The sequence below is a fragment of the Sinocyclocheilus anshuiensis genome, unplaced genomic scaffold (genome assembly GCF_001515605.1).
Source record: "Sinocyclocheilus anshuiensis isolate Anshui unplaced genomic scaffold, SAMN03320099.WGS_v1.1 scaffold2171, whole genome shotgun sequence".
Lineage (NCBI taxonomy): Eukaryota > Metazoa > Chordata > Actinopteri > Cypriniformes > Cyprinidae > Sinocyclocheilus > Sinocyclocheilus anshuiensis.
Genome location: NW_015537929.1, coordinates 214,517 through 233,421, shown reverse-complemented (window position 1 = coordinate 233,421; position 18,905 = coordinate 214,517). Strand labels below are relative to the sequence as shown.

At 35.3% G+C, this 18,905-nt stretch overlaps 1 protein-coding gene across 2 annotated transcripts in view; it reads left to right on the top strand.

Moving 5' to 3' along the window:
* The window catches only part of LOC107658068 (caM kinase-like vesicle-associated protein), a 29,230-nt gene that overhangs the window by 4,008 nt on the left and 6,317 nt on the right, over positions 1-18,905 (top strand). The window contains exon 1 of one of the 2 annotated variants that reach the window (XM_016446489.1): positions 17,035-17,040. The exons of the other annotated variant lie outside the window; for it this stretch is intronic. The gene's annotated coding sequence lies outside the window, so the exon portion shown is untranslated. Of the gene's footprint in view, positions 1-17,034; positions 17,041-18,905 lie in introns of those variants that run through there. 2 annotated transcript variants of the gene reach the window in all.

Genomic DNA, 18,905 nt, shown 5'->3' with positions numbered 1-18,905 from the left:
CTGTTGCGGCGCAGACACGGTGTCAGCATAGTTTGTCAGTACAGTCAGTAACGTAGCAGATTGAAAAGTTAGTATCTTTCTGCAGTCCAATAGACGGCAGTGCGGTGGTGGCTTGAGTCTGTTGAATGGTGATTTAACGCTAAGTTGTCACCTAGTTGGAGAGACTCAATGCTAGGTAAATAAACAACAATGTCCCCGTCTTTTGCTCTCACAATGAGCTTATCATATTCGTTTGCTACATTAGCAGGGCCCTATGATTTCCGCGATGCAGAAAACATGGACGGAATTGCGGAATCCAGTCATAAAAACAGAATTTACTGTATAACGCGGAATTTCATGGAATTTGTCTTATTTTTGATGAATAAATAAAAAACAGGTCAGTACGTATATATAGACTGTGTCTGTGACTATTAAACTGCAAAAAGAAGATTTAAATACGAATGTTGTGCATGTTCATTTGATTACCAGAAAATACACAACACAGAGTTTGTGAAAAGTATTATTCATTATTATTATTTATTCATTTTAGATGTTTACATTTGGAAAACTGTGCTTCCTGCATAAACCTGCCCCTGTTGGTTTGGTAGTAGCTTGCTTGCCCTACACAGTTACCTTGTTTAATTTCTTGATTCAAGTTATATATATTTTGTTCTATTTGTGTTAAGTTATTTATAATAAGTGAAGTGATGTTTACTGTTAAGTGCACTGATGTCAGACTCATTTTGAATAATAAAGTTTATTGTTAAATTCTTAAATACCCTGCCTCCACTACATAGGCCTATGTTTGTCACATCATTATAAGTGTTTGATCACCACATTTGAGTTATCATTGCAAAAAATGTGTTTATGTATATATATTCTGTTTATGTAGGCTATATACAGTACCAGTCAAAAGTTTGGACACACGAATGGGAATTCGTGTGTCCAAACTTTTGACTATACTGTACTATAATATAGCCAACACATAAAGAATATCGGCCAATATATCGGTATCGGTCTTTTTGTACACCCTAATATCGGCATCGGCCCCCAAAAAACCCATATCGGTCGGGCTCTACTCGGTACCACTGGTACTTAAGAAAACCTGGTACCGTAACGTTTTCATTTTTTTAGTACCGACTTGGTAACGAAATACCTGGACTTTTGACAACACTACAAGGAGCTAAAGATAAAATTCAGCAACTCCTATAAAATTGCATGTTACTAATAAAGAAAAACAGTCGGGATGTGTGCAAGACATATGACAACATTTATAGGATGCATCGAGGAGGAGTCCAAACTACACTCAAGGGTCAAGTGATGCTGACATAATTATGGTCCGCGTTATTGGCACAGAATATGTGTGTTAAACAATTCTTTGTGACTGTATAGTTCTCAAGTTGGAAAAGACGTTTAGTTCACACACTTTAAGTGAAACTTAGTTCCCAGGAAATATACAGGATGGATTAAAATGCTGATGCTGTAAAAGGAGGGGAGACATAAATACATAACAGTATGACTGAAATGTTAAGGTGTTTAAAAACAAAGAAATAAAACACGTTTATTCTGTGGCACTTAAATAAATAATTTGGCACCCATTTTTGTTTGTTATAGGAGTCAATGGCTCCTTAAGTGATTTTTTTTTTGTCTGGAGCCCTGCACACACACACACAGGTTTGTTTTTATGGTTTATGGGGACTCTCCATAGGCGTAATGGTTTTTATACTGTACAAACCGTATTTTCTATTGCCCTACACCTACCCTACCCCTAAACCTACCCCTCACAGGAAACTTTCTGCATTTTTAGATTTTCAAAAAAACTCATTCTGAATTATTTATAAGCCTTTTGAATTACGGGGACACTGAAAATGTCCTCATAAATCACCTTCTCGTTGTAATACCTGTCATACCCATGTTATTATACAAATTTGTGTCCTAAAACCACATAAACATGCACACACACACACACACACACACACACACACACGTGTTTGCAATAATTAACTGTTTTGCACTTTTCCTATAGACTTCTATTGTGAGTACATAATTGCCAACATTTTTATGTTTTCAAGGGTTTTTTCTGTGGTAATGGAGCTTACGTTGTATTTAACCTATGAGTTTCCTTTAAATGCTCTCAACCTGTAATTTAGTGGTCACAGTATTGTTTGAGAGGCCATTATTTCTTATGTAACAGTCAATGATTGTTGCGCTAGTTTATAACAACACATTTTGTTTAGTTGTTGCATTCTATGTTATTTTTTACTCATGAAAGAGGAAAATTGTAAGAAGCTTTTGTTGTCAGATTTGGTCAGTTTGTATTGTGTGTCCACCTCTTAATTTAGTTTTAATTAACATCCCATTGTGTTTAAAGGAGTCCATCTACTTTTTTACAGTTGTTGATGATGCTATGGCATCAGGACAGAATATAGCAGAACTGACTTTACTCTCTGTGGCTCCCATAGAAGACGAGCACAAAGAAGCCCGGACACTGTGTTTGTGTCAGTGTCTCTACAGTATGTGTGTGTGAATTCAACCCACGGGCTAAAACACCTCCCACCACCTCTGTTCAAAACACCATCCTGTTCTCCAGAGCTCTTAGTAGGGCCCGTCATCCCTTTATATAACATAACACCTGGCCCACCTCCACCCCCAGCCAACACCCGCACTGCACCAGAGGTGATAAACAAGAGCACCACCCCCCCTTCCCCACTGCAGATTTCCCAAAACTAAATCAAAACAATGCACTTCTGTAATGGCTGACCACTGGCTGCAGTAGTTGGAGGTGTCAGATGATCTAGTCAGATCTTTCTATTATTACTCAACAACCTGTTGATCAGTTGTGGTTCAGATGGAGGCTGCCAAAAATATAACCAAACCAATTATAATCCAGTGATTAGCTGCTAAGAGGTCCTTTCACTGTGCTCTTTTACACTATTCAAGTGCCTGTTGCGGAAATATTAGTGTCACAGTTTTTTTTTTGGCTATTTCTGAGTAAGTTTTTTTTTTTTTTTTAAACATATTTTTCCCCCACATAAACTACCATTTAAAAGTTCAATAAGATTTTAGTTCAGATAGGGCTGCAAGATTATGACAAAAATCATAATTGTCGATTATTCCCTTGAAATTGTAATTGCGATTGTTAATTATGATTATCACATTTACATTGAATGATGTTTATACCATTGTTTGATGCAACTGCATGCCATATTTTTATATGAAAATAAACAAGCTGAAAACACTATAACTGAAAAACTTTTAGTGCTTTTCTATAGTATTACGCCTCAAATGTCAAATATACATCGGATTGGTTTCTTCTTTAAATTATAAAAAAAGTAAAAATATGAATGGTATTATAATGTTATACTAAAACTAAAATTAAAACAATGGAAAAACCCTTAAGATAACATGTAGAAAGAAAAAACGCATCTTAAGCATGCAGAATAACATAAGTGGACTTTGAACGATTAATTGCCGCTTTGAACGATTACGTCATTGTGGCATCCATAATTGTAATCGCGATTACAAATTCGATTAATTGTGCAGCCCTAAGTTCAGAAGAAATGTATGTTTATTAACATATTAAGGATGCATTAAATTGATCAAAAAGTGACAAGAAAGACATTTATAATGTTATAAAAGATTTCTATTTCAAATAAATGCTGTTCATTGAAGAATCCTGAATGCTATTCAATGCTATTCATTGAAGAATCCAGAAAAAAAAAAAAAAATGGAGTTTTCACAAAAATATTAAACAGCACAACTATTTTTAACATTTATAATAATAAGAAATGTTTCTTGAGCACAAAATCAGCATATTAGAATGATTTCTGAAGCATCATGTGAAACTGAAGCCTGGAGAAATTGCTGCTGAAAATTAAGAAAATAGAAAATAATTATATCAAATGTTACTAATTTACTCTATTTTTGATCAACTAAAATACAGCCTTGATGAGCATAAGAGGCTTTTTTTTTCAAAAACATAAAAACTCACATATGTTGTTCAGTATGCATGTGTTTGTTTATGTGCAGTTTTGTGGAAAACAGAAAATAATTGTTGAATTCTGGCCTTTTTACAAGGTCCCCATGACCATGGAACACCAGGAAGTATCAGATAATTTTTCATTTTAATTTCAATTTCAGTTTCAAAGCAATTTATTTTTAGTTTTATATATATATATATAAGTAAGTGCTTAACACAGTGTCACTATTGCCGTAGCTGGGAGAGACAGCTTTCATCATGAGAAAAACGTCACTGAGATGCCGCCATGCATATGGCTGAGATTACGAGATCTCGTCTTTTTTTATTTCTGTCTAAATAGAAACCTCCAGTTGACACCAAATTCCCTGGAGCTGATTTTAAGCATAAAATAAGAGGATGAATATCATGGCTGTGCATGTGTGTGAATGAGAGAAGCAGAGAGGCAAATAGAGAGAGATTGGAGTAAAAATTACAGAAGACAAATAATAGGACTGAATCTACAGTTTCTGAGATTTATGGACGGCCTTGTTTAAAAAAAAAGCATCACACAAAACACATGCCCTCATGACCTAGATTCATACCCCTGGAGTGTCTCAATCTGTCCTATCTCCTGACAGAAAATACACTTATTTAGAAACTGATAACTTTATTTAACATGAATATGAGATGCAATCAACTGGTGCAAATGCGTTTGAACTTAAACATTAACTGTTGGACTGTCAGTTTTACATTTACTTAATATTTTGTACACTGCAAAAAGAGATGTGTTAAAAATGACACATGTTGTGCAGAATTTTAACACGTGGTGAGTGTGCTCAGGGACAACACATGTTGTGTCAAATTTAACACAACTTGTGTGTTAAGATGGATCACACATCTACTGTGTAATGTAATTTAACACACAACGTGTCATTTAAACACATTATGTGTAACTGAAAATGATCAGAAACTGCTAATTAATGTGTTAATATGACAAAAATAATAAGCATTGCCATTTAATATTTTAAGTTTAATAAATTGAGATGTATATATTGTATATTTATTTTATTAATGGTTTTTAGTCATTTTAGAGCTTTTTATGTGCTACCATATTAAATATATGTATTGTATTTATTTCCATAAACACAAACTGCCGGCCCAGGAGATAACACATTTTTTGTGTTAATCTGTCCAAAGGATTTTTTATTTATTTATTACACATTGTGTGTTAAAATCCTACATAACATGTGTCAGAATGCTGTCAACACAACCATGTGTGTTGTTTTTTGACACATCTGTTTTTGCAGTGTATAAAAAAAAAAAAACTACACAGAAAATACAGTAACTTTTATTTCACAGTATAACTCGACTTCAGAGAGAGACTCTCTGTCCGATGTCAGATATGAAGGGGAATATAAATTGGAGATGTTAGTTAATATTTCACCTACCCACTCATTTCACATAGTCAACATTTCCATCATCATCTGGGGATGCATTAGTCCATTCAGGTCTAATGGAGCTGGACTCCGGTCAGTGGATTTGAGTCATTAGCTTCACAAGTTCTAGGGACATGAAAGCACCACAGCTGCGTAACTTCCAGTAACAGTGGATAATAGTTCTCTTAGAAAGTCCATTTATTTTTAGTATTAACATTAGAGTGCAATTTAATTAGATGTTCAGTAGGATTTAATTTATCATAATATCTTTCTTTTTTTATGTAGTGTTGGTCTTCATCCAGTCGAGAAAATTGAGTCTCTATCTTTGTAAACCAGGTCTGATTGGTTTTTAATTAGGGTTTTGGCTTCAATTGTGTCTCTGTTTAGGTGTAGATTTATATCTGCTTGAAAACAAGGGTTTGGGTTAGCAGTGAGAATACGGAAGCCCAGTGTTGTAATGTGGAAAGATCGGAGGGAATATGTTTTTATCATATTACCAGCAGGAGTTATTGCTTGCTGCTAACATACCCATCACTGATTCCCAAAACTAACTCTAACTCAGCAAGAGAACAGTCTGATGTAAGACTTCCAAGTTAGAGCTGGAAAATCTGATTCTTCTCTTGAGAAGTGTTGTTGTGGTTCTCTCACTGCAAGCTAATACTTGAAAAGCAGCCATGGAATAAAATAGAGCAACATCTTTGCTTTTATAGTCTATTGGAATCCAGAAGCTATTGCTTTTCCCTCCTTTTTTTGTTGCCTGGGAAACGGTGTTATCATGAGGCGGGTGCTTGTTGTTAAGTGATCCACCCTCAATGTTTTTCAGTGGAAGCATGCCTAGAACAGCCGGGAAATTAAGTTAACTGAGCAGTTCTCTTTGTTCAGTGCCATGGCATATCTCATTTCTCTCATGTCTGTGAAGAACATTTTCTGAAAGTTATGGTATGTGCAGAACTTTCTAAAAAAACAAATAACTTTCTTTTACTACTGATGAGGCAATTCCTGATAAATAACCATTCATTCATTCATTCATTCATTCTTTGCACTGACACAGATTTATTTGGAGGGAATATTGCATTGCTGTATGTCTATTTTAATTTCTTCAACTAATATTTGCATTATCTTAATTTACTGTATATTTGACACCAAGTTTGCCCTTAAGATTTTTGTCTCCTGCAGTTGAAAAAAAGGCAATATTCAAAAACTATGCCAACACTAGAACTGAGAAAAATGGCTTACATTTTTTTTGATTGATTTGATATGAGTTTTCACACCGTGTGAGTGTTTTCTCTGAATCTGAGCACAGTTGAGCCAAACCCATCTGTCACAGGACAGACCATAATCAAAGAAACTTGATTTTGGTCGTCATAACTCCGTTTTGACAAAACATGTAGAAACTGCAATTTGCCTTTGCACAGCAGATTAGTACAGTGGGATTTCTCATACACTCTCAAAAGTCCGGAATCTGGATACTGGAAATTTTGGTCATATATATTCCAAGAACACCTTAGAGAGATTTTCATGAGTCCTTAAATGTCGAAGTGTTTACTTGCGTTGTGCAGTGCTGTGCAATGACCAGCTCCCCTCCTCTTGAATCCACCAGCCCAACTACTGCTGGCTCTACTCTAAAGCAGCCGCACTGTACTGTATCACTGCATTTATGTATGACTGTAACCAAGGCAACAAACAACATAAGGAACAGAATTGACAGATTAATCGACTGGGTGTGAAGCGAATCTAGCGTTCTTAATACGCACATAATTCCTCCAATTAGCCATTCCTCAGAGACACAACGCAGGTCTTTTTGGGAAGGTTCTGACTGCAGCAGCTTGTGGTGTTGTGGAGGTATTAGACAGGTAAGATAAGATGCACTGCCCTCTTTGAAGCATGTATTGTGCTCTTTGATGTTGTCCATTGCGTCTCAGGAATGTTTTCATTAGGGATGCACCGAAATTAAAATTCTTGGCCGAAGCCGAAACCGAACAAAATGAAACACTGGGCCGAATACCGAATACCAAACACGGTTTTTCAAAATTTTTTCCCACATGTATTTTGGCAATTTTTTTTCACCATTGCATAAATTAAATAGCCAAAATGTGCTTTTTACAGTTTTGTCTTGCCTTTCAAAGAAAAAAATAAATTACAAAACAACAATTAAAAAATATTTAACACTGAACATTTTTTACATTCTAGCAGACACTATACCAACCAAGCACAATTTAACTTAAAATTAATAAGTTATTAAAATAATATTTTTTGGCCATCAGACCTCCTTCTTGAATCAGGCATGTATTTTTTTTACTATACAATTAAAAGCAGCCTTGTTGAGAAGAGACTTCTTTTAAAACATTAGAAAATATTAAAGATCCTAATTTGAACACTATGTGTGAATGTTATAATAAATGTATTAACAGAGCTGTTGTAATTAATATTATCATACCTATTGTCTTACTTTTTTTATTTTACAGAACAACAGTAAAATTACAATGTTGATGGAGTTCTTGCTTTTTCTCAACTTTTTCATTTTAAATCAATTTTAGTTTATTTTAAAAGTTTTTATTATTTTTTTTTATGATTATTTTAATTCATTTTATGGCCATCAGACCCCCTTCTTGAATCAGGCATGTATTTTTACTGTACAAATAAAAGCAGCCTTGCTGAGCAGAGGAGACTTCTTTTAAAACATTAGAAAATATTACAGATCCCAATTTGAACACTATGTGTGTACGTTATAATAAATGTATTAACAGAGCCGTTGCAATTATTATTATCATTATTACTGTCTTTTTCATTTATTTTACAGAACAACAGTAAAATTACAACAATGCTAACATTTATGAATGTTGATAGAGTTTTTGTCAACTTTTATTTTGGCCGAAACGCGCAGGAAGACCTCAATGCTTCTTTTTGTTGACAACAGCAGATTTATAAACGAGTCTCATTACGAATATGTCGTATGTATCGCATTGTCTCATGCCTTGTAAAAATTCATAACAATGTGACTGAGCAACTGACAAGTAACACTGTTTAGCGCAGATTTTCCTCGCGCTTTGAACTTTGAACCCTGGTTAACAAGCAGATAGCGCGGCGAGTTCGTGCAGCATTGTCAGAATACATGCAATGCGTGCGTGTATTAGAAAACATAACGTTCTGCAGTTTATTTACTAATTGTTTAAGGCCATTTCGTGATTTCAATCATCATACAGTAACCAGCAACAATCACCCCTTCCTTTTCTCATCGAAGACATGCTCTGCAGTACTAAACAGTCTCTCGCTGTCGGTGCTTGTAATGATTTTTTTCGTCTTTCTCGGACAGTTTTAAATGCTTCACACTGCTGTACTGACGTGTGCTGCATCATAAAGAGTGTGCGTCTCTCACTCTTCGCTGGTTGCTATTTGATCGCGTCACGTCATTGTTCGGTACAATTTATTCAGTCTTTTCACTTATTCAGCCGAACACTGAAGAGCTTTTGTTGCCATTTTCGGCCGAATAATTCCGGTTGCCGAACATTCGGTGCGTCCCTAATGGTATTATCTGAAGCACCTTGGAGTAGCATGTTTATATATATAGCCTATATAATTTTTTTAATCTTTAAGCCTTTTGGACAAAAGATATCAAGACTTTATGTATATTTTCAGGCGTTCCGTTTTTTCAATGTATGCTTCAGACACGGGTCACAACGAGGCGTCCCCATAGCGACCCCTAGAGGACGCAGTGTCTCGTTCCCTACTCAGGGAACCATGGTTACATAAGTAACCTGAGACGTTTTCATGCACACTCCATATTGACACTACAAAAGTACATTTTTGCATTTTAATGTGGATAAAATGTGTTTATTTATTGTGTAGTGAGTTCCAGCATTATCATTTGTGTCAGAATTCTCCTTGGTGTAACATAAGAGGGAGATTTTTTGTGTGTGTGTCTTAGTGCTGTACTAAGCCATCTGGCACCTACTGTTTCACCACAGCTTGATAAGATTCACCCTTTGAAGAGACCTATACATCCTGTTGTCTGTTAGGCCTGTGATGGCCTTCTACAGACCTCTATCTTCATAAAACTTGCATTATTTAATAGTCGAACATAAGATATGACATGTTTTTGACAGATTATGAGAAATTCTGTTCAGAGGAGCTTGTGTTCCTTTGATTTTAAAAGTATCTTCCATGAAGAATGTTATTTTGTTTGATAATTACTTTAGGTTATGTTATCAATATACTTGGCAGAAAATGGATTCATGTTTCTAAATTTGGTCAGTTCAGTTGAGTCACATCTTCCTCAGAATATTTGCTTTAAGCATCATTTACTCACCTTCAGGTTGCTTGATACTTTTTCTTCCTTGAAACATGGGAGGAGTTTTTTATTGAAATCTAAAAGCTGCTGTCCATTGTCACCAGCTGTCAATTTCTGCTGTATCTGGGTTTATTAAGTTAATTATATAATTATAATATATGAAAAAAGTAACTGTGTGTGTGTGTGTTATTTTTATTTATTTATTTCTTGATTTTCCTACAAGTAAATTAGCAAGCAAATTAACATGCATACTTTGTTGATATTTTGATCATAAATGTTTGCTTTGGATCAGAAATCAAAAATTTGCTCAGATACACAGATGTGTCAAGGCAGAGATAAAGCTGCATGTTTAGCAGGTTCACTTTGAGAATTAAAAGTCTTCATAGAAAAAGTAATAAATGAAAATGAATTAAGTGCAATAACTCATTTTCTTGGAAGTCAATTTTCCATCTCACTGGACTGATGGTTAATTGTAGAGGAGTAACAGTTCAAAGACATTAAAGGGGTCATATGATGCGATTTCAAGTTTTCCTTTCTCTTTGAAGTGTTACAAGCTGTTCGTGAATAGATAAGATCCCTAAAGTTGCAAAGACAAAAGTCTCAAACCCAAAGAGATATTCTTTATAAAAGTTAAGACTCGTCCACGCCCTCCTAAAATGCCTCGTTTAAACACGCCCCCAGATGTCTACGTCACTGTGTGGGAAACTTGGCATAACACCACCCAAATGTTCACGCAAAGAAAGAAGGCGTAACTTTGATTCTGTAGTATTGTTGCTGCCGTGTGTTTTTCGTTGTGAAAGCGAAACTACTTTGTTTGGCCTTTCAAAAGAGGACACAACTAGAAATCTGTGGTTAAGTTGTATTTACAACACTGTGCCAGAACAGTTCAAACCAAATATTCAGATGTGTGAAATGCATTTTACGGAAGACGAGGACTGTTTCCTGGGAGAGTATAGCCTACAATGCCGGCTGTTCTGACAAATAATGCTGACTCGCTAAGTACGTTTTCATATTTAAAGGATTTGCCACTGATGATTCAAAACAAGTTTTGAGCAGTGTGGAGTAGCGCTTGTTGTTTGTCGTTTCTCCGATCACAAATGCAGACATGGTTTTATGTTTACGTGGCGCAATGCAATGCAACGCAACGCGTAAAAAGACAGTATAAGTCATTATAATCAGTAATTATGTCCCCACTGGATGCTACAAATGCCTCATTTGTAATGGGTTTTATTGGTTTTGTCTCGTCGCACCGGGACACGGCATCACAGTATGGTAAGGGGCATAACATTTCCGTCACACGCTTGAGGTATTCGGCCAATCACAACGCACTGGATAGCTGGCCAATCAGAGCACACCTCGTTTTTTCAGACCGATGAGCTTTGTAAAAATCGACGCGTTTCAAAAAGGCGGGGCATAGAGGAGAAACAATAATGTACAGTATGTGGAAAATAATGTGTTTTTTTAACCTTAAACCGCATAAACACATTTCATTACACCAAATAATGTTCTTTTTTAGCAACATCATATGACCCCTAACTAAAACCGACTAAAACCTTGCTTTGTGTTTTTAAAGAGAGGCTATTTTTCCTCTTTTTTTCAAACAGTTCAAATTTTTAATGTATTACTATTTTAAAAATCATTTTGACAAGCTCTCAGAAATGAACAAAAAAGAGTGACATTCTTATTTAAAAAATCTGAAAAGAATATTTCATATTCAATGCAAAACCAAGGTGCATTTTTCCTCATTTGAGTCATATTATGAATAGCTTGCATTACTTTGACTGCACATCATGAATCCGACTATATTTCATGTCACAATATCATTGTGAAGAATATTGTGGATAATGTGGTAAATAACACTAGATAAAAGTGTTTTTGCTGTGTTGGAAAAGATAAACAAGTAAATGAGTTGTGAGCTCACTGTAAATGAGTTCTGTTTACTTAATGTAGATTAGTCGGGGGTCATATAGGATTTATGCAAATTTCATTCCTCTTCCTGATTTATGTAAATCAGTGGGGTATTTATTTAATGTATGACCACAGTTGAGTGTAATATCTCATAAAGATTGTAAGCTTGAAGTCTCAGGTCTTCTTCTTCTAAGCCCTGAAGATGGGTCAGTTTAACAATTGGACTCTGGAAAGCACAACAATAGCATTTAGTAAGCCTACATTTGACTCTCTGTTGAGTTTAAACATTAAATGGCTTTTTAATATTAAATGCTTCATCCACATTTGAAAAACTGAAGTTAACACATTTCTAAAACTACTTGAAACCAGGGAAAAAAATAAAAATAAAAAAGTCCCAGACTGTAGGTTTCCGTGTTTAGGAACTAGTTTTCTAGGCCATTTAAATGGGTGTAATCAATCATTTTCTTTTAGACTCAGAAGCTGCATTTAGGTTGCAGTTTTATCTTTTTTTTGAGGCATCTGGATGTCTCAGGCTATAAACATGACAAATTTGCCCTTGATTAAAAGTTTAATACATATTTAGTCACCTAGCAGTTTTGTGTTATATGGCAAGAGTGTGGGAAGGTCTGTGGCGCATGTAGGGCTGACTGTAAGTCATCCCACTTATTACTCGCTAAATAAATAAATATCTGGAAATGTAATACTGACTTGAATTAAATTTTGTATATATAATTTAACTGTATAATATATTATATTAAAACTTCACTAAGACAAAAAGGCAATTACAGTCAGGCAATTACATCAGCCTAGCAACAAGAAAAACTCCTCAGAAGAAGTCCTCAATGGTCATTTTCACTACAATCGATAAATGAGATGCGAGATGGTGCCAAAATATCTGAATGCCATGATTTTCCAATCAGAATCAGGTATTTCAGAGACCTATGTAAAAAAAGTGTTTATAATGTCCATGATTATGCATAATCATCTTTTGTCGTATGCTTGGGGACAATTCCCTTGTTTTCCTACTGGTAATCAAGCCTCAGCATTCATGGCCAGAGTACATTTACAACACACAGCCTGATGTGCCAAATGAGAGACAACAACATGATGCACCATCAGTTAGATTACTAAGTACCCATTTCTAAAAATAAATTCATATATGAATGTGTTTTCATAAATAATGTCTGTCTCTGTTGACTCACAGCTAATTGATGTTATGTTTCTTCATTTGTTTGATTGCTGCAAGAGAGAATGTTTTTTAGCTAAGAGGAGAATAAAACACACTTGTAATGCCTGATGGAGGCTTGATGGTCAATTTAGTGTAGTAAATGCTCAAATGGAACTTTGCTAATTGAACATAGACTGATACATAATGGAATTTCAGGGCAAACTGTAACACGGTCGTTGTAAGACATTGACATATATCACAATTTCTTTCCACAGGCAAATCTGCCTGTTTTTAAATTTCTTTTGCTTTTCTTTGTCATTTTGTGTATGTTTACTAATGTTTTTTTTATTTTTTATTATTTAAACTGGTCAGAGGACATTTTTTATTGCTGAAATGTTGCATTTTTATAGTTTAAGAGACTTAATTGAGTTCTTAGTTATATTTGTTTTGATAATGCTAGATAGGTAATTGTAGAAATTCTAACTTTGATGTCTTGGCAAATCTGAGCACAGTTTGAGACAATGTTGGTCTTTTTCTCAAGAGAAGTAGAGTCGCTGAGACAAAAGTCTCCATTTGACCTCTATTTAATATCATTGCTGTTCCGAGCAGATGCAATCTGTTTTTTATCTTTCTGATGAGTGCTTCCAACTTACTGGTAAAACAATAATACAGTTAAACAGTCCAGGTAAACTCATGACATCACACGATTGAATCAAAAAATCATTATTTGTTTGAACAGTGCTGGTCCTGTAGCACTTCCAAAATCTTATTTGATGTTAAGCACAGTAGGCTGCTTTAGTTAGGAACACTATATGGCTTTGCAGAATGCCTTATAGAAAAGGCTGAGTGACAGCAAATATAGACACGGCTGCCAGCTCTGTAGAGAGAGAGAGCCAAACAATGCCCAAGGCTTCAAACTGAATGTTCAGCGTTGCAGAGCACAGAGAGCTTCTGCGGCGAAGAGACAGATGCATGCACACAAATACTGAAGCTGGATTGCATAATTTATCAGAAACAAGGTAAAGGGGTTATATTTTGTCTGTTGCTTTCTAAAGCCCAAATATAAGAGACCGAGATGACCCCCTAATACTCAGAAGATTTAGATGTGCGTCTAAATGCTTAAAACAGCTAATAAAAGTTTTTCATTTACAAATTTGCTCAACAGAAATGTGCTTAAAAATGGGAAAATATTTCCTTGGTGTCCTCGCATCTGGCCTTTTCCTGACTTCTGCTGCCAAAGAAAAAGTGCAGCTGCCACTGATACAGTATGGTCCAAATGATTCTTTCATATGTTTATTGTGTTACCTAAAGGACTCCATTCTGTTTTATTACTTGTAATGATTGCATTTACCTCAGATGTGATAAGATCCTTTCTGGGAAAATAAAGAAACATCACAAATGGAATCTCTTAATATCTCAGTTGTTTTTCCTACACAACAGTGAGTTTAAAAATGGAGAACAAATGGAGACTTGAAATTGAAAAAGCCAGAGATTTCAGTGAACTCAAAGATTTTTTAATAAATTGTTCCAAGATTATCTTAGTTACGCTTTCCAAATTAATTGTATAGTTTATACACTTACCATTCTTTAGCAGTTGTCTCATTTGTATCTCTTTTTGTTTTGCCAAGACGTTTAATTGGGGTTGGAGCTAAACTCTTCAGGACACCGGCCCTCCAGGACCGAGTTTGGGCACCCCTGGTTTAGATGAAGTTGATATTTAAATGAAATTATAAGTTATGAAAGAACATCCTCTGATAAAATAAATGCTCCTCTCTGTGCTTTTTTGCAATGTGTTGAGTTGACACACTGACAAAAATGTCCTGCATGAATGTAATTGAGCTTTTGATCGAACATTTTTTTTAGTTGAATAGACCTTAGTCAGGTTAGATGCTATATTGAATTATAGAGATGCACCGGCCATCAATCAGAACCAACTGGTTTTTGCTTAAAAACCTGTGATTGGCAAACAGCTTTTTTGTTTTATTTTGGCCGATCTCTGTTCCTAACTTGCACACAAAATGCATTGCAATCATTTCCCAAAATGTAATTTGTCTGGAAATATTACAAAAGTCTGTAAACAGGACATTAGCAGAGGCCAGAGCATGCTAAAGATGAGAAAATACTGTACCAGACAGTGCAAAGCTCACTATTCACTATAGGCCTATGTGAAATATTGGAAGAAGATTCGAAATATTGATTTAGGGATGCGGGGTGTATATGTATCTCTGAAAGAAACTGTCTTGGAAAAAGTTTCGATGGCATTTTACTTTCTTCTTAAAGGTGCACTAAGCGAATTTTGCCAAACGATGTTGATATTTGAAAGCACCAAAACATACACCATACCCCAACAGGACCTCTCTCCTATTTTGATGACTCACAACCCTGGCAGCGACGATGGCGGAATCTGCTATGCCTGCCAGCCGCAACATATTCAAGCAAAAGCCAAAACAGATTAGTTGTGTGAAACAAAGAAAAATCAACATAACTCACCTATCAAGAAGAAACAAATCAAACTCAGAGTCCGATTCCAGGCCTTCCCGCTCCTTGAGTTTTCTCCACCGTTGGAAAGCTGCTCCAATATTTACACGGGTCCTACCTCTTGCCTGATCGTAACCCTTCTTTTTAATGTTTTGTTCCTCCGTAATATCCGTCCTGTGCACTCACCGAGCGCTCTCTTCTCCCTATCATTACTAGACACGGCCCTTACTGCTTATTGGCAGCAAGTGTGTTTTAGAACTTGGCCCGACACTGTGGTCAAAAGCGTTTTTCAAATATTGTTGAGTACACCTTTAACTCTGTATAATATGAAGTAGTGTTTATAAGCACAGCGATGAAAACGAGGCTGTGAGGGACAAACTTCAAGTCTTTACAATGGCACAAACTGTATAAAGGTCCTAGTAGGGCTGCACAATTAATCGAGTTTCTAATCGCAATTACAATTATGGATGCCACAATTACGTAATCGTTCAAAGCGGCAATTAATCGTTCAAAGTCCACTTATGTTATTCTGTGCTTAAGATGCTTCTTTTTGTTTTCTTTCTACATGTTATCTTAAGGGTTTTTCCATTTTTTTATTTTAGTTTTAGTATAACACTATAATACCATTTATATTTTTACTTTTTTTATAATTTAAAGAAGAAACCAATCCGATGTATAGTTGACATTTGAGGCTTAATACTATAGAAAAGCACTAAAGGGTTTTCAGTTAGTGTTTTCAGCTTGTTTATTTTCATATACAAATACAGCATGCAGTTGCATCAAACAATGGTATAAACATCATTCAATGTAAATTGTGATAATCGTAATTAATAATTGCAATTACAATTTCAAGGGAATAATCGACAATTATGATTTTTTGTCATAATCGTGCAGCCCTAGGTCCTAGATAATGTAATCTTCACCAACTCACAACTTTCAAAACTGTTTTATAGAGTTTATGCCTACTGAAAGTTTTTTTTTTTTTCCAGAAAAATATTTTGTCAGCTGAATAATCGGTATGTTGATAAACAACAGTAGCTATAATCCATTAAACGCATTGTAAATCCATCCTCCACAGACTCGTTTATATTCATGTCAAAAATTTAATATGTCACTACCCTAAGGTCTATAGTTATTTTTAGATGAAACATGGATATAAAATCAGAATCAGAATGGTATATACCTGGTTACAGAAAATGCATACTAACAAAGTGAAATAAATAAAAATTAAAACATGCCACAGGCAAATAAAGCTAGTCAACACAGTTAATCAAAACCACTTATGCAAAATGTTAGCATGCACACTAAATGCATCATTCCCAATTTAGTTTTTTAAACATCTCTTCTCCTGTTCACCCAACTGTCTTTAAAGTGCTTCTCTCCCCTCATTACCATGCATGTATTGGCCTTGCAAAGCCAATGTCTCCTGCAATCATAGAGGCCAAGGGGAGATTAATTAGAGACCTTGGTGCTCCTGTGACGGGCAAAGCAAACAGCCTCTCGCTCAGCCTGTAATTTATGTAATGCCTCCTTTACTGTGGATATCAGGAATGGCCTTTTTTTGGTCGATACTCTGGCACTGGGTGGTAATGATGCTTCAGTCTGCTCTCTTGCCTTTTCTGGACTATTCTGGGAGAGTGGAGGATAGAAAATAGGATGTTTTTTGTACTGTAACATCAAACAAAGATTTTCAGAGTAAGTTCAAGCCCGGCAGAGTTCAGAGGCGTGCAGTGCATGTGAACTGTTGTGCTGGTTTTTGTCTTGGTTCTTTGTTAATGTTGAAAGCCCGAAGCGTTTAGAGACAAAATTCCTGTCACATTATCCGGTGGAGCTTCAGTGTGATTGAGGACTGTCATGGTGTTTGGCAAATTATTGGGTCAGATCCGAGTAGCGGTGCAATTGTACTGCCAGCCTGATGTGTAATTGCTTGTTTGTGTGAGGCCTTTTTGTTGTTTGTTTCAGTGCGTTATACTGAGATAGATAATGGCTGTCCTCCCAGCTCTCAAAACAGTAAAGTGACATTTTTAGAGGAATTGGCAACAGTTTCGAGAGTCTATAGGCTCTTCTGAGAAGATTAAACTAATGGAGTATCACATCACGGGGAGATTTAGAGGTCTGGGGGCTTTTGGGCTCTGCGTGTAGTGCATTTAGATTTGAGCACTTTGTTCTTCTTTGGTTGTTTCACTAGTTCTCTAGTTAATTTTAATGTTAAACACTTAAACACCAAAGGAATGCCGCCCTAGGAAACCTCCAAAATAAGTGCACATTAAAGCAAGCAAGTACTAACACATCAAGCTTTCTAGTGCTTATATAAAAAATTGAAGAAATGTGATGGCCAAATGTTATAATTTTTTTGTCTAAAATCAACTGCAACTGAAAGAACAACTGTCTTGGTACCAGATCAAAAAGAAAAAAGTAATCTTTTCAAATTGTCCTTAAAAATATAACTTGGTTGAAAGTTTCACTCAGACATATATCATATTGCAGAAGTAAAATGGGTCACAGCGTCGTTTTGTCTTACAAGCATTATTTACCCAAAAATGAAAAGTGTCATAATTTACTCACCCTCATGTCATTTCAAACTTGTATGACTTTTTTTCTGTGGAATACAGAAGAAATTTTAACCCTTATGCTATGCTGAAAATCCTTACCTAGTTTGGTGTTCTAGGTCAAAAATTACCGTCCTTTTAAAAATTGCTTGTAAATTTCTTATTATGCTATATTATTTATTAGTAAAAATTTTTGTCAGCTAGTTTTCTGTTTGCACAGATTTTGTATTTCTTTTTGGAACTGATTGATCATAGGCCTCACTGAACCAAGCATATGCACCTCAGTTTTTGAGTGAGAAAAAAAAAAAACATTATTTGTGGATAATTTGGCAGTGATTACTCAAAAACTGAGGTGCATAAGCTTAGATCAATGAGCCTACAATCAATCGGTTTCCATAAAGAAACACAAAAGCTGTGCTGATTGAAAGAAAACAAGTTGATAGAACACCACAAGTATAACCAGGTGGGGGAAAAACAAAAAAGTACAAAAAAAGGTGAGTTATACCCTGTGTGAGCAAAGTAAGTAAGTTTTAGTCCAATGCAAAAACATCAACTAGGATTTTTGGGGAAAAGAAAATCCTGATTGGAACACAATATGAGGGTTAAGATTACTTATATCTTATATATATATATATATATATATATATATACAGTGGGTACGGAAAGTATTCAGACCCCCTTAAATTTTTCACTCTTTGTTATATATGTATATATGTATATATATATATATATTAGGGCTGTCAATCGATTAACATTTTTTATCTGATTAATCACACCCTTTTTCTGTGATTAATCGCGATTAATCGCACACTTCATGAAATTAAGCATAGACCATTTATCTTGTTTCAAATGTTTATTTTTTCATCATTTGCTATATCCAGCGAAGTAAACCAAAAGATTGAAGGGTGATTCTCAAAAATCTATATTTTCTGCAAGCTTTTTTCAAGACAAATTTAGATGTCTTCTTGATCCATTCCGTATAACTAAACACAGCAACATAAATATGACAAATCAAAAAATTATCGTGAATGTGTGTGGAAACAACGTGAATGTATGGAAATGTCTGTGCCTGTGCATAAATACAATGTGCGATCAGTGCGTCGAGAGCACTCATACACGCATTATTATAATGGACTGTACT